We start from the raw sequence: 20,823 nt of genomic DNA, 5'->3' as shown, positions 1-20,823 counted from the left end.
AGGTAGACCTGCCTTTGTTGATCAGCTAGTCTCATTTGTTTTTCTAGAATCAGTCATGTCATTGTTTTTTAAAACATTATTTGTGTCCCAGTCGACGCTGCAATTTGATCCAAAAAAAAAAAACTGTGGACGCTACAATGGCCAATGCCCCTATCGCTGCACTTGTTTTCTTTGAGGGGCCAGCTATGAGCCTATGACTGAACAGTGTCGGGAGAAACTGTGCACGCATCGCTAAAGCCCACAGGATTTTGTCGAGAGATAGGCTATCCAGAGGTTACTGGGCTAGCCCTAATTTTATATGGGCTTTAGTTGTGCCCGTAATGCAACGGTGCATACTAGTTTACGCCTTCGGGATCGGTTTACGTACTCCAGCTCTCTGTTCCCCAATATCTCCGGCATGCGGTGCCTCGTCGCGCTCCCGGCGGTCGCCGTCCCCGGCCGCCGCTCCCATCCTGAACCCAGACCCCGCCGCAGAGGCACCCTTGTAGCTCTCCTTGGACGCTGCCTCTGTGGCCGGCGCCACCTCCTCGGTGCATCCTCTGCCGCCGGCCTCCTCCATCTCGCCAATCCTCCGTGCCTCGCCTTCCCAGTGCCCCACCCATCGACCCCGACGTGAGCTCTATAGCAACGCAGCTCAGTCGCGTCACCATCTGCAAATTCGATTTGATGGGTTCCAGAACTTCTCATCAGTTACTTACTTGCTTTGGCTTTGTGCAGGTCATGCTTGAGCGGGTGCACCCAGCGAGGCCGGGCTGGTACGAGAAGCTTTACGCGACGGCATTGGACAAAGGCATGGCGTCATATGAAGCCGAGGTACACATAATTTCGCTCTATGTTAATTCAACGGGATCATACCCAATTTCAGTTTCTTATCTGAATGAACTGCACAGTATGATAACTGAACTTGCGAATCCTATCATATCTTGAAAACAGAGTTTTGTCCCCCGTCCAGAAACATCATCAAACCATGCCTCTGCCAACGATCATAGGAATAAACCACTACTATACAGCAACCTAGAACCACAAAGCATAATGGAAAACATCTAGCTCGACAACCTGTTACAAGGTTTTGCTCATCCTGTCGCCAAAACAGCCAACGAAACTGAATTAGTGAAACCACTTGAGCATAGAATAACTGGAATCCAGATAAACAGCTTCAACTCAACTAACATACAGCAATTCTTGGAACGCCGTGGTCTGCCCAGGTCGCCGCTATGTCCCTCTATGATAAGTGCCGGGAAACAATAGATCAGCTCATGGTTCAGTGTTCCTTCGCTCGTTTATTGTGGTTCAGACTGTGGCCGACGATGGGGTTTCTCCGGTCTCGTCCCCTCCATCAATGATACCGTCGCAGACTGGTGGACCTTAATTCCTAGCAGATGCATAAGGAGGAGAAGGACTTAGCCCCATTTTTTTTTAGAGAAAAAGGCTATATAGCCCTGCTTGAAGAAAGCATAGCACCCCGTTGTGGCAATTGCAGGATTACACCACATCTTGCTTGAGCAAAATGCTAGAACTTCCGATCGGCATAATTACGTATTAAACAAGTAGTTCTATCAATGACATCTCACTGTGGAGGGTAACGAGAAGTTCAGCAGGTATAGGGGAGGAGTAGACTCAACTCCATTCTAACTCTAGAGCATCCCCATCAGATGGTGTAGGTGTAAAAAACCTGTCATATACACCACTTGGGTGCAAAAAATGGCTCCCATCAGATGGTTAGGTGTCAAAAATGTGGTCCCGGGCGTGGTCCAATTTTACACCAGTGGTGTATATTTGCCCCAAGTGGTGCAAATATACACCACTTGGAGAGGTGGTGTAAAACCAACCGGCCGGCCACACGCCCCCTCCAACCGTCACTTTTGTCCCGTAGCACGTGCCCAGCTCCTCCCCGTCCGCGCGACCGCCGCGCCGCCGCCGGCCGATTCCGGCGATGGAGCCCAGCTCCGCCACTCTCGCCCCGCTCGCCTCCCTTGCCCTCCCGTCGCCCCGCCGCCCACTCCGCCGGCAAAATCGACCGCCTCCGCCGCCGCTGCGGGTGGAAACCCTAGCGCGGTCCGCCGGCAGGGCTTCGCGGCGCCGCGCGCAACCCTGGCCGCGCCGTCCACTACGACGACTGCTGGGGGTGCTCAGCCGGCGAAGAAGAGGGCCGCCAAGCCTGCGGCGAAGCCCAGGGGCGGGGCGAAGCGGCCTACGCCGCCGGCGTCTGCCGCGCCACCGACTACGCCACCGTCGCGCGAGAGGTTGAAGAAGACGACCGGGCGTGGGAAGAACGCGGCGGAGCCCTCCGTCAACTTCATGAGAATGAGGATGCCGCCGAGTGAAGAAGCTCCGTTGGTGATGCAGCAACCTTTGATGATGATGATGGCTCAAGTGAAGAATGCAAAATAAGTCGAACTCCTAACTCGGTTGCCAAGCAAGACCAAGAGGCCGATCGGCGGAAGGCAGCAAAGAGAAGGCCAAGAAAGGAGGTGATGATGATACCAAGGCTTCATTGACCGCCATCATACTTGCGAGAAAGGAAATGGCGGCTGATAGAAGGATGTTGAAGAAGCAAGAAATTGATGAGCTGCGGGTGGCCGAGGAGAGGAAGGCGGCCGCCGAGGAGAGGCGCGTGGTGGCCGAGGTGAGGTTGGCGGCGGCAGAGGAGCTCAAAGCTCAAGTTGAGAACAAAAAAGTGACCATGGAAGAACTTCGTCGAGAGCAAGGGAAGACAAACTCATGTTCATGGACACCAATGGCATGAGTGAGAAGCAAAAGCAATTCATTGAGATGTGTCGTGACCAATTGATGGCCAAGAAGCAAATGGGGTCATACATGGCTACCTTTGGTGGTGCTATGGCCGGCGGCGCGACAGTGGGCATTGGAGGAGGGATGCCAGGAAGCTATGGTGGAGGCATTGGAGGAGGCATGGTCGGCAGCTATGGTGGAGGCATTGGAGGAGGCATGCCTACCATGGGTGCATACATGGCCGGCAGCTATGGTGGAGGCATGGGCGGCGACATTGGTAGAGGCATGCCTACCATGGGATCCTACATGGGCGGCTACGGAGGAGGCATGGCCAGTGGCATGGGGAACTACATGAGTGGCATCTTTGGTGGATCTATGGATGGTGCCATGGCCGGTGGCATGAGTGGTGGCATCTCTTCCAACACCACCAATGTAGATGAAGATGGAGGCAATGGCGGCAACGGAGGCATGACCGGCGGCGAAGGCATGGGTGCCAATGCTGATACCACCGTCATCAACGAGCCATGAGTGGCTTTGCAATGTTTCATTTGTGTTTGTCAAACTATGTTGTTTGTCTTTGTTTGTATGATGAACCATGGTATGATTTGGATGACCCTATGCAATGTTTGAACTTGATGACATGATTGTGATGATTTGTGTATGTTTGATCTATTTGTGTATGTTATTTTATTCTATATGTGCCATTTGTTTGATAAAATTCATCAATATATCACCTATATTTGCAAATGTGAAAATATACACCACCTAGGTTTTACACCATCTGATGGATACTTGGTGGTGTATTTTACACCATCCGATGGGCACCCAAAAAACATGGTGGTGTAGAAGTCCAAAAAAGTGAGAAAGTGGGTGGTGTAAAACATTGTTGGTGGTGTATAGGGCGCTTTTGGTAGCCTGGGTCTGATTCGTGGCTCACTGGCGCAGCGGTGCAAGCACACTTGCGCGTCTGCAACGAGCCACAGTGCCGAAATTGGTCTCGTTGTTTGGTAGGCCTGCCGCATCGACTGGGCCAAAAAGGACTTTCTGTTTGTTTGTTTGCCTGCAACCAAGCCCAAATCTAGATGGAGATGAGATTAGGCATGTTTGGTACCATCCAGGCATGCCTAAGGTTACCTCTTCTCTACAACGGGTAGCCTTACCATGCTCTCACCTTCCATCACACATAAATCACAGTTGATGATAGTTGCAAACTTACGAAGCATAGCAGTTCACGAAATCAGCCCTAGCTACTACGAATGGTAGTTCATAACACGATGCTCCCTAGCTACTACTAATTGCAGTTTATCATAACGGGGTCGTTCAACATACGAGGGTCGAAAAGGGGTTCGAGAAACAGAGGATCATAGGGGGTTCTTCTTCTTGACTTCTTCTCAGATGGTGGTGTTGCCTCTGGCTTCCCACATTGCGTCTGCCCACTCTTGCCTCTTCACCTTCTAGGCATCATTGTCGGCTGCGTTCACGCCATGGCCGGTCTCTACTTCATCAAAAGTGACAACCTCTTCGAAGAACTCATCCTCGTCCCAACCTAGGATCCAGTTGTGAAGAATGCAGCAAGCAAGGACCAGCTTTACCTGAGTGTCAAACGTGTGTAACGGTTTCTGGTCAAGGACCTTGAACCTGTTCTTCAATGCAGCAAAGGCCCTCTCAATGGTGACTCTAAGGCTTGAGTGTCTTAGATTGAACAACTCTCTCGCATTCAGGGGTCAGTGCTTCGCACAGAACTCGTTGAGGTGGTACCTTGTTTTCCCGAAGGGAGGTAGAATTTCAGGTCGGCATGCACATCCAACATCTCCAAGGTAGAACTTACCCTCAGGGATTTGCAACCCATCAGGCCTTGACAAGCTGTCGGCCAGGATGCTCGCATCATGAGCTGAACCCTCCCACCCAGCAAGCACGTAGGTGAACCTCATATCGAAATCCACAAATGCTAGCACGTTCTGGCTGGTGTAGTGCTTCCTTCCGCGGAATGTTGCAGACATTGATCTCGGTACCTTTGCACTGACATGAGTACCATTAGTAGCCCAATGCAATCCTGAAAAAAAAATTAGCACATAGTCATGTTTCTTACAGTACCACACATCTGATAGGTAGAACGAACATGATTTTGTACTCACCCTAAAATAGGGGAACCACATGTAGCTGTTCTTGATCTTGGTTGGTGTGTTCATTGATGCTGGCTTGATCATTTCACCTCTGAGCTCCCCAATTGTGTACAACACCTGCTCGAAGTACCGAGAGATAGTCTTCGTGGATCGCCTGAATGTGCTATGGATGACTCTGAACCTCTGGTTATGACCGACGACATGAAGAAACATTGCGACTTGTTCGTCGACAGAGGTGTGGATGCTATCAGTCAGCAGTCCTCTACCCCTGAACGTTTTCACAAGTGCATAGAAAGGGGCCCTTCTCATCCGTAGCATCTGGATAGCCTCTACGTCGTTGCAGTTGTAGATGTTGTTTAGGTTGGCAATCCTCTCTTGATTTCGTTGTAACATAGGACCGTAAGTCACACGAGGAAAAGCAGCATGCCTAACTGCTCTCTTATGCACCATCAGGATCCAGGCTTGTATGCAAATGATGAGTGCTGCGGCGTGATGCACAAGCTGGAGCTGGTCGGTTTACTCAAACAAGATCTATGCATTACAAACGGTCTTATCGAACCCAACTAGTTCTACCAACATGAATCTAACACTACAGTAGAGCAGAGGAGTTTCCCCTTACCTCCGTCATGGCGGACGAAGGACACGGCCGAAAGCCGCCGCAGATGTGCGCAGGCTCCACCGCGGCTGGAGAAGAGGACCCTGGTCCGACGCCGGAGATCGAAGGGAGATGCGCGTTGCCAGATCTGGGCCGCTGCCGCCGGTGCGAAATTTGGGGGAAGGGAAAATTTGGAAGGGGGCTAATGGAGAGGGTAATCGAAGAGGGAGGTTACCCCTACCTTTGCCGTGCAACGCCGCTGGGGTTTCGGCTTCTCCCGCCATGCCGAGGCGGAGCTCCCGCGCGAACGGCGTTGTCGATTTTTATCTCGCTAGGGCCTGGCCCTAGAGAAACTGTCAAACCGGGCTTTCCTCCGGGGCCTGTTCCAGGGGTGCTTTAAAACCCGTGCTACACAAAAACGCGGGCAAAACCTATACACCGACCAGGTCGGTGGCTACTGGCCACCGCACACCCCCTGGTCGGGTATGGGCCAGGCCCATTTGGGTCTGTTTAGCCTGTGAAGTTCGTTTTTGCTTTTCCTTTTTTTTTCCGGTTTCTTTTTCTGTTTTCTGTTTTCTTTTCTTTTTTCTGTTTTCGGTTTTGTTTATATTTTTTTTGATTTGAAAATTTTAATTTTTAAAAAATGTTCAAATTGAAAAAAATGTTCAAATTTGAAAACGTTCAAATCTAAAAATCGTTCAAATTTGAAAACCGTTCAAATATGAAATTTGTTCAAATTCAAAAATTGTTTAAAATTTTAAAATGTTCAAATTTAATATTTGTTCAAATTTAAAAAATGTTCAAATGTAAATTTTGTTCAAATTTAAAATTTGTTCACATCGAAAATTGTTCAAATCAAAAAATTGTTCATATAAAAAATAAAAAACAAAAAATAATGCTTTCAATTTTTCGAAAATATACAAATTTTGGAAATTTTTGTTTTTCCGAAAAAATTTCACATTGGCATTTTAAATTTTTAAAAAAGAAAAGAAATTTTTGCTTCTTTTCTATTATCTCTTTTTTTTATTATTTTATGACACAACTCCTTGATAACACGGCCAACAGAAATTGCAAAGCACCGATAACCTAACGAGCAGCCTGTCGAGCGGTAAAACTAGTCTCTTCTGGGGAAGTTCCTAGTCATGTATATCGAATGGCTGTGTCTATGGTTGGGAACAAGCACACTGTACGCTATGTGGACTCGGAGTAACAAAAACTGATACTATATGATAAAGGAAACACAAGATGATGGTGGATACTCAAACCCTAAAAACTAGATGGAAGACAAAGATACGCAAAAACAACTACGAAAAGCAACTAAAACTCGAAATTAGTGCAATCTAAGGCTATGGCAAACCCTAACCCTAATATTTTTGGCCTTTTCTGGATAGGAAAACACTCACAACTCAACTATGGGGTGGATTGTGGATGGCTTACCGAGGAAAACTGGAAATCTGATACCAAGATGATATGGGGTGGCCCGATCTTCTCAGTAAGCAACGGTGGTGATGATGATCACGGGATGATAGCAGCGGAGGAACACGACGATGTAGTGGATGATAACTTGTATGACGCAACGAGATCTCTCGATTGGTCCCTGTCGCCAATGCAACAGCTCTCAACCCTGCAAGATATTCGCAACTCCACACACTTGCGCACGTAGCCGCCGACCACGAAGCGGTAAGTTGCAACCGTCTAATTCCCAATGAAACAGCAGATCACACAAGACTTTTTCAGGATCTACACAATATTAAGCAATATGGTGTAGGGATTCAATAGTTTTGCATAAGCAAAGAACTAAGAACTAGGGTTTATCTTAAACGTGGTCTAAAGCAACTAGAGGGGCGTCCTGGGCACTTATATAGGCGTCCGGGACAAGTCTTGGTCGAAAAGATACAAAGAAAACCGACCCAGAATAGATCTGGTCGAGACAGACTCGGACGAATCCGATCGGAATCCGGTCGGCCGGGCCGTGGACCGGCGGGCCGGTCTCGTGGTCCGGTCAGCCGGCGGAAGCAGGAAACTTCGCAACTTTCCGGTTTTTGCTCGGTACGATAAAGCTCATCCGGTTGGCGGCCGGTTGCCGCCTGGTCGACGGACAGGGACCGGGTGGTCGATGCAGTGGCCAAGTCTGGCCGGGTTCGGACCGGCACAGACGTCGTCTTCTCCTCTCGCGCATGCCTCCCGCTCCTCCCTCGCGCGTTCATGAGATATCTTCATGTCCAGCTTTACGGCCATCTTGACGTCCGTCTTCATGTCCAGCTGCTCCTCTCCTCCTCGTGCGATGCTCGTCTCTTCTTGATACCTGATGATACATAAGTAATAGGACTTAGGCAGTATAAAGTTCTCATCAATCAAAGTACCGTTTAGAAACAAGTTCACCTATTGTTTAAGTAGCTTCGCACGAGCCCTTGTAATTGGTCCAATCCGAACTTCATTGGACTTGAGCTTCACAGCAGGTTCATCTTCAACTTGCAATGACGGAGGTAGTAGTGAGGTAGGGATGTCCTCATCAGGGCGTGTGCTTTACGCGTCAACAGTGTGCACTGACCCGATAAAGGTCCGATCATACACCTCTTCTTCTTGACTCTAGAGATCCCGCTCACTTGGTTAATAAAAATAATTTCTCTTTTGACCTATCTTGGATGCGTCAAGAGGGATTCTTTGAGTTAGTTAAAACGGAATGGAATAGTATTCAGTCCAGTAGAACTCCTGTCCAAAAATGGCAAAATAAGATGCCTCATCTACAATAGTACTTGAGAGGGGCGGGCAAAAAAACTTCGGTGGTGTGTAAAGAAAGGAGAAATAGCGGCTGATCTTTCTTATAGACCAGTTAGATTTAAAAGCGGAAAATACACCTCTTAATGCAGCCGAGAGGGTAGCAAAAAAGGAGGCGGACATAGACCTAGCGTAACTTAGCCGTGATGAGGAGTCTAAATGGGCTCAGCGCGCAAAAGTCAAGCATATCCAAGAGGGTGGGAATAATACGATGTATTTTCACCTCGTTGTGAATGACAAACATATAAAGAAGATCTTTCAGCTTGAACATGATGAGGGGACAATCGTGGGTCAAGCGAAGCTGAAAGTCTATATTACGGAGTACTAAACAAAAATATTTGGGGCTCCGGAATCGTGTGAGTATGTCTTGAGAGAGGACGTCACTCATGACATTGCACAACCGTCACGAAAAAGAGAAGGCCATTCTCACAGTACCTTTAACAGAAGAGGAGGTGGGAAGCTATTTCTTAGATGAAGCATAATAAAGCATCCAGGCTAGACGGGTTTCCAGCGAAGTTTTATCAAAGAATTTGGGAGGTCATTAAATTAAACTTAATGGGCTTATTTGCGTAGCTTCAGGATGGCGATTTGCCTCTTTTCAAACTGAATTTTGGAGTTATCACTCTTCTACCAAAAAATGGGATAGATAATAAAACTAAAGCTCACATTTAAGTAGGAGTATGTGCTTCGGTTTGGCGATTTGGAACTGCCGAAGTGATGTTGTTTTTAAATAGGGATGCAAAACCGAAAAAAATTGCAGGGTATTCACAGGGCGACTTCATCAATGCACACGTGGTCTCTTACCTTCTATTGGTGTATGTTACGTCTCAAACGTATCTATAATTTTTGATGCTCCATGCTTGTTTTGCACTAATTCATATATGTTTTGCTCATACTTCGTTGCACTTTTATATATTTTTTGGCACTAACATATTAACAAGATACCACAGTGCTAGTTCCTTGTTTTCTGCTGTTTTATATTTTAAAAAAGTTGTACAAAAAATATTCTTAAAATTGAACGAAATAAAAATCGAAGTCAATATTTTACCCTAGAGAAAAAACATCACTTGCATGCGGTGTTTCACATGGCGCCCTAGAAAAAGTTGATCAGCTAGTTTTTTTTTATGGAACCGAGGGAATACCAACATGGCGCCCTAGTGCTGGAATGGATACTGCTATGTTTTTTCGGAGAACAGAATACAGAGGTAGACCTGCCTTTGTTGATCAGCTAGTCTCATTTGTTTTTCTAGAATCAGTCATGTCATTGTTTTTTAAAACATTATTTGTGTCCCAGTCGACGCTGCAATTTGATCCAAAAAAAAAAAACTGTGGACGCTACAATGGCCAATGCCCCTATCGCTGCACTTGTTTTCTTTGAGGGGCCAGCTATGAGCCTATGACTGAACAGTGTCGGGAGAAACTGTGCACGCATCGCTAAAGCCCACAGGATTTTGTCGAGAGATAGGCTATCCAGAGGTTACTGGGCTAGCCCTAATTTTATATGGGCTTTAGTTGTGCCCGTAATGCAACGGTGCATACTAGTTTACGCCTTCGGGATCGGTTTACGTACTCCAGCTCTCTGTTCCCCAATATCTCCGGCATGCGGTGCCTCGTCGCGCTCCCGGCGGTCGCCGTCCCCGGCCGCCGCTCCCATCCTGAACCCAGACCCCGCCGCAGAGGCACCCTTGTAGCTCTCCTTGGACGCTGCCTCTGTGGCCGGCGCCACCTCCTCGGTGCATCCTCTGCCGCCGGCCTCCTCCATCTCGCCAATCCTCCGTGCCTCGCCTTCCCAGTGCCCCACCCATCGACCCCGACGTGAGCTCTATAGCAACGCAGCTCAGTCGCGTCACCATCTGCAAATTCGATTTGATGGGTTCCAGAACTTCTCATCAGTTACTTACTTGCTTTGGCTTTGTGCAGGTCATGCTTGAGCGGGTGCACCCAGCGAGGCCGGGCTGGTACGAGAAGCTTTACGCGACGGCATTGGACAAAGGCATGGCGTCATATGAAGCCGAGGTACACATAATTTCGCTCTATGTTAATTCAACGGGATCATACCCAATTTCAGTTTCTTATCTGAATGAACTGCACAGTATGATAACTGAACTTGCGAATCCTATCATATCTTGAAAACAGAGTTTTGTCCCCCGTCCAGAAACATCATCAAACCATGCCTCTGCCAACGATCATAGGAATAAACCACTACTATACAGCAACCTAGAACCACAAAGCATAATGGAAAACATCTAGCTCGACAACCTGTTACAAGGTTTTGCTCATCCTGTCGCCAAAACAGCCAACGAAACTGAATTAGTGAAACCACTTGAGCATAGAATAACTGGAATCCAGATAAACAGCTTCAACTCAACTAACATACAGCAATTCTTGGAACGCCGTGGTCTGCCCAGGTCGCCGCTATGTCCCTCTATGATAAGTGCCGGGAAACAATAGATCAGCTCATGGTTCAGTGTTCCTTCGCTCGTTTATTGTGGTTCAGACTGTGGCCGACGATGGGGTTTCTCCGGTCTCGTCCCCTCCATCAATGATACCGTCGCAGACTGGTGGACCTTAATTCCTAGCAGATGCATAAGGAGGAGAAGGACTTAGCCCCATTTTTTTTTAGAGAAAAAGGCTATATAGCCCTGCTTGAAGAAAGCATAGCACCCCGTTGTGGCAATTGCAGGATTACACCACATCTTGCTTGAGCAAAATGCTAGAACTTCCGATCGGCATAATTCTGTGTTACTGCAAGTAGTTCTATCAATGACATCTCACTGTGGAGGGTAACGAGAAGTTCAGCAGGTATAGGGGAGGAGTAGACTCAACTCCATTCTAACTCTAGAGCATCCCCATCAGATGGTGTAGGTGTAAAAAACCTGTCATATACACCACTTGGGTGCAAAAAATGGCTCCCATCAGATGGTTAGGTGTCAAAAATGTGGTCCCGGGCGTGGTCCAATTTTACACCAGTGGTGTATATTTGCCCCAAGTGGTGCAAATATACACCACTTGGAGAGGTGGTGTAAAACCAACCGGCCGGCCACACGCCCCCTCCAACCGTCACTTTTGTCCCGTAGCACGTGCCCAGCTCCTCCCCGTCCGCGCGACCGCCGCGCCGCCGCCGGCCGATTCCGGCGATGGAGCCCAGCTCCGGCCACTCTCAGCCCCCGCTCGGCCCTCCCTTGACCTCCCGCTGCCCCCGCCGCCCACCCGCCGGCAAAATCGACCGCCTCCGCCGCCGCGCGGTGGAAACCCTAGCGCGGTCCGCCGGGAGCAGCGGCGCCGCGCGCAACCTGCCGCGCCGCGTCCACTACGACGACTGCTGGGGGTGCTCAGCCGGCGAAGAAGAGGGCCGCCAAGCCTGCGGCGAAGCCCAGGGGCGGGGCGAAGCGGCCTACGCCGCCGGCGTCTGCCGCGCCACCGACTACGCCACCGTCGCGCGAGAGGTTGAAGAAGACGACCGGGCGTGGGAAGAACGCGGCGGAGCCCTCCGTCAACTTCATGAGAATGAGGATGCCGCCGAGTGAAGAAGCTCCGTTGGTGATGCAGCAACCTTTGATGATGATGATGGCTCAAGTGAAGAATGCAAAATAAGTCGAACTCCTAACTCGGTTGCCAAGACCAAGAGGCCGATCGGCCGGAAGGCAGCCAAAGAGAAGGCCAAGAAAGGAGGTGATGATGATACCAAGGCTTCATTGACCGCCATCATACTTGCGAGAAAGGAAATGGCGGCTGATAGAAGGATGTTGAAGAAGCAAGAAATTGATGAGCTGCGGGTGGCCGAGGAGAGGAAGGCGGCCGCCGAGGAGAGGCGCGTGGCGGCGGCAGAGGAGCTCAAAGCTCAAGTTGAGAACAAAAAAGTGACCATGGAAGAACTTCGTCGAGAGCAAGGGAAGACAAACTCATGTTCATGGACACCAATGGCATGAGTGAGAAGCAAAAGCAATTCATTGAGATGTGTCGTGACCAATTGATGGCCAAGAAGCAAATGGGGTCATACATGGCTACCTTTGGTGGTGCTATGGCCGGCGGCGCGACAGTGGGCATTGGAGGAGGGATGCCAGGAAGCTATGGTGGAGGCATTGGAGGAGGCATGGTCGGCAGCTATGGTGGAGGCATTGGAGGAGGCATGCCTACCATGGGTGCATACATGGCCGGCAGCTATGGTGGAGGCATGGGCGGCGACATTGGTAGAGGCATGCCTACCATGGGATCCTACATGGGCGGCTACGGAGGAGGCATGGCCAGTGGCATGGGGAACTACATGAGTGGCATCTTTGGTGGATCTATGGATGGTGCCATGGCCGGTGGCATGAGTGGTGGCATCTCTTCCAACACCACCAATGTAGATGAAGATGGAGGCAATGGCGGCAACGGAGGCATGACCGGCGGCGAAGGCATGGGTGCCAATGCTGATACCACCGTCATCAACGAGCCATGAGTGGCTTTGCAATGTTTCATTTGTGTTTGTCAAACTATGTTGTTTGTCTTTGTTTGTATGATGAACCATGGTATGATTTGGATGACCCTATGCAATGTTTGAACTTGATGACATGATTGTGATGATTTGTGTATGTTTGATCTATTTGTGTATGTTATTTTATTCTATATGTGCCATTTGTTTGATAAAATTCATCAATATATCACCTATATTTGCAAATGTGAAAATATACACCACCTAGGTTTTACACCATCTGATGGATACTTGGTGGTGTATTTTACACCATCCGATGGGCACCCAAAAAACATGGTGGTGTAGAAGTCCAAAAAAGTGAGAAAGTGGGTGGTGTAAAACATTGTTGGTGGTGTATAGGGCACTTTTGGTAGCCTGGGTCTGATTCGTGGCTCACTGGCGCAGCGGTGCAAGCACACTTGCGCGTCCAGAACGAGCCACAGGCCGAAATTGGTCTGTTGTTTGGTAGGTCGGGCTGCATCGACTGGGCCAAAAAGGACTTTCTGTTTGTTTGTTTGCCTGCAACCAAGCCCAAATCTAGATGGAGATGAGATTAGGCATGTTTGGTACCATCCAGGCATGCCTAAGGTTACCTCTTCTCTACAACGGGTAGCCTTACCATGCTCTCACCTTCCATCACACATAAATCACAGTTGATGATAGTTGCAAACTTACGAAGCATAGCAGTTCACGAAATCAGCCCTAGCTACTACGAATGGTAGTTCATAACACGATGCTCCCTAGCTACTACTAATTGCAGTTTATCATAACGGGGTCGTTCAACATACGAGGGTCGAAAAGGGGTTCGAGAAACAGAGGATCATAGGGGGTTCTTCTTCTTGACTTCTTCTCAGATGGTGGTGTTGCCTCTGGCTTCCCACATTGCGTCTGCCCACTCTTGCCTCTTCACCTTCTAGGCATCATTGTCGGCTGCGTTCACGCCATGGCCGGTCTCTACTTCATCAAAAGTGACAACCTCTTCGAAGAACTCATCCTCGTCCCAACCTAGGATCCAGTTGTGAAGAATGCAGCAAGCAAGGACCAGCTTTACCTGAGTGTCAAACGTGTGTAACGGTTTCTGGTCAAGGACCTTGAACCTGTTCTTCAATGCAGCAAAGGCCCTCTCAATGGTGACTCTAAGGCTTGAGTGTCTTAGATTGAACAACTCTCTCGCATTCAGGGGTCAGTGCTTCGCACAGAACTCGTTGAGGTGGTACCTTGTTTTCCCGAAGGGAGGTAGAATTTCAGGTCGGCATGCACATCCAACATCTCCAAGGTAGAACTTACCCTCAGGGATTTGCAACCCATCAGGCCTTGACAAGCTGTCGGCCAGGATGCTCGCATCATGAGCTGAACCCTCCCACCCAGCAAGCACGTAGGTGAACCTCATATCGAAATCCACAAATGCTAGCACGTTAAGGTGGTGTAGTGCTTCCTTCCGCGGAATGTTGCAGACATTGATCTCGGTACCTTTGCACTGACATGAGTACCATTAGTAGCCCAATGCAATCCTGAAAAAAAAATTAGCACATAGTCATGTTTCTTACAGTACCACACATCTGATAGGTAGAACGAACATGATTTTGTACTCACCCTAAAATAGGGGAACCACATGTAGCTGTTCTTGATCTTGGTTGGTGTGTTCATTGATGCTGGCTTGATCATTTCACCTCTGAGCTCCCCAATTGTGTACAACACCTGCTCGAAGTACCGAGAGATAGTCTTCGTGGATCGCCTGAATGTGCTATGGATGACTCTGAACCTCTGGTTATGACCGACGACATGAAGAAACATTGCGACTTGTTCGTCGACAGAGGTGTGGATGCTATCAGTCAGCAGTCCTCTACCCCTGAACGTTTTCACAAGTGCATAGAAAGGGGCCCTTCTCATCCGTAGCATCTGGATAGCCTCTACGTCGTTGCAGTTGTAGATGTTGTTTAGGTTGGCAATCCTCTCTTGATTTCGTTGTAACATAGGACCGTAAGTCACACGAGGAAAAGCAGCATGCCTAACTGCTCTCTTGTGCACCATCAGGATCCAGGCTTGTATGCAAATGATGAGTGCTGCGGCGTGATGCACAAGCTGGAGCTGGTCGGTTTACTCAAACAAGATCTATGCATTACAAACGGTCTTATCGAACCCAACTAGTTCTACCAACATGAATCTAACACTACAGTAGAGCAGAGGAGTTTCCCCTTACCTCCGTCATGGCGGACGAAGGACACGGCCGAAAGCCGCCGCGGATGTGCGTGAGCTCCACCGCGGCTGGAGAAGAGGACCCTGGTCCGGCGCCGGAGATCGAAGGGAGATGCGCGTTGCCAGATCTGGGCCGCTGCCGCCGGTGCGAAATTTGGGGGAAGGGAAAATTTGGAAGGGGGCTAATGGAGAGGGTAATCGAAGAGGGAGGTTACCCCTACCTTTGCCGTGCAACGCCGCTGGGGTTTCGGCTTCTCCCGCCATGCCGAGGCGGAGCTCCCGCGCGAACGGCGTTGTCGATTTTTATCTCGCTAGGGCCTGGCCCTAGAGAAACTGTCAAACCGGGCTTTCCTCAGGGCTGTTCTGTGGGTGCTTTAGAACCCGTGCTACACAAAACGCGGGCAAAACCTATACACCGAGCCAGGTCGGTGGCTCTTGCCACCGCACACCTGGTCGGGTATGGGCTGAGCCCATTTGGGTCTGTTTAGCCTGTGAAGTTCGTTTTTGCTTTTCCTTTTTTTTTCCGGTTTCTTTTTCTGTTTTCTGTTTTCTTTTCTTTTTTCTGTTTTCGGTTTTGTTTATATTTTTTTTGATTTGAAAATTTTAATTTTTAAAAAAATGTTCAAATTGAAAAAAATGTTCAAATTTGAAAACGTTCAAATCTAAAAATCGTTCAAATTTGAAAACCGTTCAAATATGAAATTTGTTCAAATTCAAAAATTGTTTAAAATTTTAAAATGTTCAAATTTAATATTTGTTCAAATTTAAAAAATGTTCAAATGTAAATTTTGTTCAAATTTAAAATTTGTTCACATCGAAAATTGTTCAAATCAAAAAATTGTTCATATAAAAAATAAAAAACAAAAAATAATGCTTTCAATTTTTCGAAAATATACAAATTTTGGAAATTTTTGTTTTTCCGAAAAAATTTCACATTGGCATTTTAAATTTTTAAAAAAGAAAAGAAATGAAACAGCAGAAAAGGAGAAAAACAGAAAAAACGAAAACAAACGTCACTGGGCCGGCCCAACAGGCACCCTGGGGGGTGCGGTGCCTGGTCCGCACCGACCAGGGTGGTGTATAGCACCTCCCAAAAATGCGACTGAGCCTAGAGAACCAAATGCTGGGCTCGCAGACTGAGCCTAGAGAACCAAATGCTGGGCCGATGCGAGCCAAGGTGCACCCAGGCTACACCATCTGATGGAATGCTCTTAATGAAATGACATACAACCTTTGGTTGCGTATTCTTCAAAAAAATATACAGCAATTCTTTTTTTTCATCCAAACTCATGTCCATCGTCTGCAATCCTGAGAATCATGGGACCCCAGCCCTGTCTCCCGTGAAACGCCTCAGTGGCCACCAGGATAAGCGTCTGATGCGGAAGATGGACGGCAGTGGAGGCGACCGATCCCACAGCTTCTCCGATTGCTTGAGTTTATCCCGATCGATCGGAACAACATGGCACCCACATGGGGAGGTTGAACATACTTCTATATAGCTTGGCGAGGACGACTCCATGAATGTCGGGATTCACGTGTAGTTGCTTTGTATTTTTTTATGTGTACATATAAAAAGATTACAAGATATCGATATTTCCTAAGTGTAAGAGGGGTAGTTTTTTTTTATCTGTATCATATCAAGATTACAAGATATCGATCTTTTCGTAGCCAATCCTGCTGTTGCGACGTGCACTTCACCCAGAGTAGCTAGCTTTGTGAAAGAAGAATTATTGCCTCGTGCATTGTATGCTCGATTTTTCCAAAGGAGGAAAGTCCAGCCACGCGGCACATACCTCTATTTGAAGAAGGTGGTGGCGCGAACAAACACAAACACACACACACATTGACTGACTGATTCATCTTTATTATTCTACTGATCAGACAGACCCAGTCATGTACGTACCTCTGTGCTTGTTTACCGGCAGCATCATGGCCGGCGAGGTGCCGCTGTACAAGGACGCGTCGGCGCCGGTGGAGGCGCGTGTGTGCGACCTTCTGGGCCGGATGACGCTGCGGGAGAAGGTGGGCCAGATGGCTCAGATCGAGCGCACCGTGGTGTCGTCCCGCGCTCTCACGGAGCTCGGTGCCGGCAGCGTCCTCAGCAGCGGCGGCAGCGCGCCCCACGACCGCGCCTCCCCGTCCGACTGGGCCAGCATGGTCGACGACGCGCAGCGCCTTGCCCTCTCGTCGCGTCTTGCCATCCCCATCCTCTACGGCACCGACGCAGTCCATGGGCACGACAACGTCTTGGCCGCCACCGTCTTCCCCCACAACGCTGGCCTCGGAGCCTCGAGGGATGCGGAGCTTGTGCGCAAGATCGGCGAGGCCACGGCGCTCGAGGTCCGCGCCACAGGCATCCACTGGGCCTTCGCCCCCTGCGTCGCCGTAAGTCAAATTCAAAAACTCTTCTGGACCACCGTTTGTCACCGGAATTGCAACAAAAAATAAAACACGGGTTGGTACTTCAGGTTTGTAGGGACCCGAGATGGGGGAGATGCTACGAGAGCTACAGCGAGGACCCAGAGATCGTGCGCTCCTTGACCACCCTTATCACCGGACTGCAGGGTCAGCCAGCAGCAGGCCACCCTCATGGTTACCCATTCCTCCGTTCCATTAGGGAAAATGTTCTTGCTTGTGCCAAGCATTTCGTAGGGGATGGTGGCACTCACAAGGGGATCAATGAAGGGAACACCATTTGCTCAGGATCCACTTGAAACCCTACATTGATTGTATAACTCAAGGTGTGGCAACGGTCATGGCATCCTACTCTCAATGGAATGGCCAGCCATTACATGCCAGTCGCTATCTGCTTACAGAGGTTCTAAAGGGCAAGTTGGGCTTCCAGGTAGTGTGGAACCTATGTTTACTTTTATTATTTTATTAATAGGTAGACTGATGCAAATCCTCTGTTGTGTGATTGCTCAACGTGGTAACATGTGCAAGCTCTTGTTCCACAGGGTTTTGTGGTGTCAGACTTGGAGGGTATTGACAGGCTTAGCGAGCCTCGAGGGTCGGATTATCGCTACTGCATTGCACAAGCGGTTAATGCTGGAATAGATATGGTATTCTTCGTTTATTTTTTCATCTTGAATTAATACATTCTGCTACGGGCTCTTTTCAATCCTCTAAGAATTCTACAGGTCATGATACCTTTCAGATTTGAGAAGTTCTTGGAAGATCTTCTGTTCTTGGTGGAGTCAGGGGAGATACCAGTATCACGGATTGATGATGCTGTTGAGCGGATTCTAAGGGTTAAGTTCATATCTGGGGTTTTTGACCAGCCATTTTCAGATCCATCTCTACTAGAAGTAATTGGTTGCAAGGTAAAACGCATGTCCCGTATATATGATTATCATTATTGCTGTCAATTCTTCTCATTTTTATTCTTTTCGGACTATCTAACATTGGTCGATATTACTCACTAGTCACTGTATATGATATGCTTAACTTTTAATTTTTCCAGAAGCATCGGCAGTTGGCACGTGAGGCTGTTCGAAAGTCTTTGGTTCTTCTGAAGAATGGCAAGAATCAGAATGAGCCATTTCTTCCGTTGGCCAAAAATGCAAAAAGAATACTTGTTGCTGGGACGCATGCTGACAATATTGGATATCAGTGCGGTGGATGGACGATGTCTTGGAATGGAGACAGTGGAAAGATAACCCGTGGTAAGAAGAAAATTCAACTCCACAAGAATATATCACCCGCGACCTTTTACTTATCATGACCTTTTTTTCTAAATAAATTGCATCTAGTTGGGAATTCCAGGATAGCTTCTACTTATATGACGTTATGGATGACTTTTCCCATGCTTTCAAGTGCCATGATGCATAAAAATGTGAAACTGTTGTTTCGAAATTGAACTTCAAGATCTTTGCATGGTGAAGTTGTTTTTACAATGTTTAGACTGAAGATTTTTCCTGCCTTGTACTAAAAGCCAAACAAAATACAAGAGATACTACCAATCTTTGATTCTAGATCATAACAACTCATACAAGATGCCACAAAACATGGCACCACAGAGCAATCAAGAAACACGGAACTAAAAAGTATGCATGTGGTGTTTTCTTAATCTCATCCTGGGGTTGAAATTAAACTCAGCACAATGATTTCCTGCTATGCAAATAATATGACATTTTCCCCTTTTCTTGTAAGCCAAACGCCATTTTTTGCTAGACCTAATCATTACAAATATGACCTAGTTAAGCCTGCATTCCGCACAGTACTATTAACTGTAGAACCAGCTATTTAAGTATGCTATCAATATCAACAGGTACAACCATATTAGAGGCCATACAAGAATCTGTGGGAGTGGAAACTGAAGTTGTATATGAGGAATCCCCAACTGAAGCTACCATTAAAACGAGGGAATTTTCATACGCAATTGTTGTAGTTGGTGAGGTTCCCTATGCTGAAGGGTCGGGGGATAGAACAGACCTTAGTATTCCATTCAACGGTTCTGATCTCATTACTCGTGTTTCCTGTAAAGTCCCTACCATAATGATCGTTATATCGGGAAGACCCTTGGTTATCGAGCCACAAGTTCTTGAGAAGGTAGGTGCTCTAGTTGCTGCCTGGCTACCTGGAAGTGAGGGCATGGGAATTACTGACTGCCTCTTTGGAGACCATGATTTTGTGGGCAAGCTACCATTCACTTGGTCTAGGTCTATTGATCAACTGCCAGTACATGTTGGAGATGCTAACTATGATCCATTATTCCATGTTGGATATGGGCTAAAATGTTCAGAACTGACGGAGATTTAGCACAATCTCACAAATCATTTAGTCATGCATTTGAATCGTTGCGACAAGGTTATATGTATATGTTGTACATTTGAGTTTTGGGTTATGCGGAAGAGAAATAATGTCTCACTGAAGAGTACCTGGTAAAAGATGTTTAATATTTTTCATCTCCATTTGAGTTATGCCTGATATAAGAGGTTGTCTTCGCTCGCCTCCTAACGGTCCTTGCTGCGCTGCAGCTTTTCCGCTTTTTTAGTTTATGTGTGCTTGCGCGTTTGTGTGGGTTGTGTTCTCGTCTGATGTATGTCTTTGCTTTTTTGTTGGGATTCATCCACAGATCGATCACATCAAATACCACGCATAAACAACATAAAAAAATTATCGCCAAGGACGCATATCACACCTGTTCTTTTTCTTTATTTTCTCGTCAATCTCGCGATTACAACTTTTTTTTAGGGGAAAGCCATCTGGCTAATTTTATTCAAGAGCCAACAAAGTTACATCATTGATTACAAAAGGCATTATAAATTCAGGAGGCTCTCCATCCCATCTAACAACTTCTGTAGACTCGAAAACAAAACTTTGCTATGTGGTGACCTACTTGATTTGCCTCTCTTAAGACAATGAACAAAGGTAATAGAACTAAGGAGTAAGCCTTCATGAAGCATTCAGCTAGGATATCAGAGAAAGGACTCCAAACTTCGATCAATGGATTGCAAGCTTGTATCAAACTCAAGGAATCAGATTCGACAATCACATTTGACACTCCAATCTGTTCCAGGAATTCCAAACCCCTTAGTAATGCAAGTTTCTGCGGATGCAGCATCAAGAACATGATCCACGGGACATCCGAACCCTGCAACGACTTCTCCTTTGTCATTTCCCAGCACTCCTCCTGCAGCACCCCAGCCATGAGGGTAGAACGCAGCATCAGTGTTCAGTTTATATCCTCCTCGTGTAGGTTTGCTCCATAGAACTTCTTTCCTCTTCGCTTTCTCCGATGAAGCTAGGACACAGTTTGATGTTAGAGCACCAATTGCAAAAGCCGTTCTAGAAGGATCAGCGACCTTCTCCCCTTTTACTAGTTCATGCTTCTGCCACCAAATATACCAACACGTTACAACGACCACCTCCTGGAGATTAAGCATTCCTAGTACCCTAGAATTCTTTTCCGGTTTACAAAGGATTCCTTCCAAGACAGTTGATCC

At 47.6% G+C, this 20,823-nt stretch overlaps 1 pseudogene; it reads left to right on the top strand.

Annotated features, from left to right (window-relative positions):
* Nucleotides 1-349: 349 nt before the first annotated feature.
* LOC127306105 (uncharacterized) lies at nt 350-19,793 on the top strand (annotated as a pseudogene).
* The last annotated feature ends 1,030 nt before the right edge of the window (nt 19,794-20,823 follow it).

This window comes from Lolium perenne, chromosome 6 (genome assembly GCF_019359855.2).
Source record: "Lolium perenne isolate Kyuss_39 chromosome 6, Kyuss_2.0, whole genome shotgun sequence".
NCBI lineage: Eukaryota > Viridiplantae > Streptophyta > Magnoliopsida > Poales > Poaceae > Lolium > Lolium perenne.
Note: the sequence above shows the minus strand (reverse complement) of the source record. Positions and strands in the feature narration are given on the sequence as shown.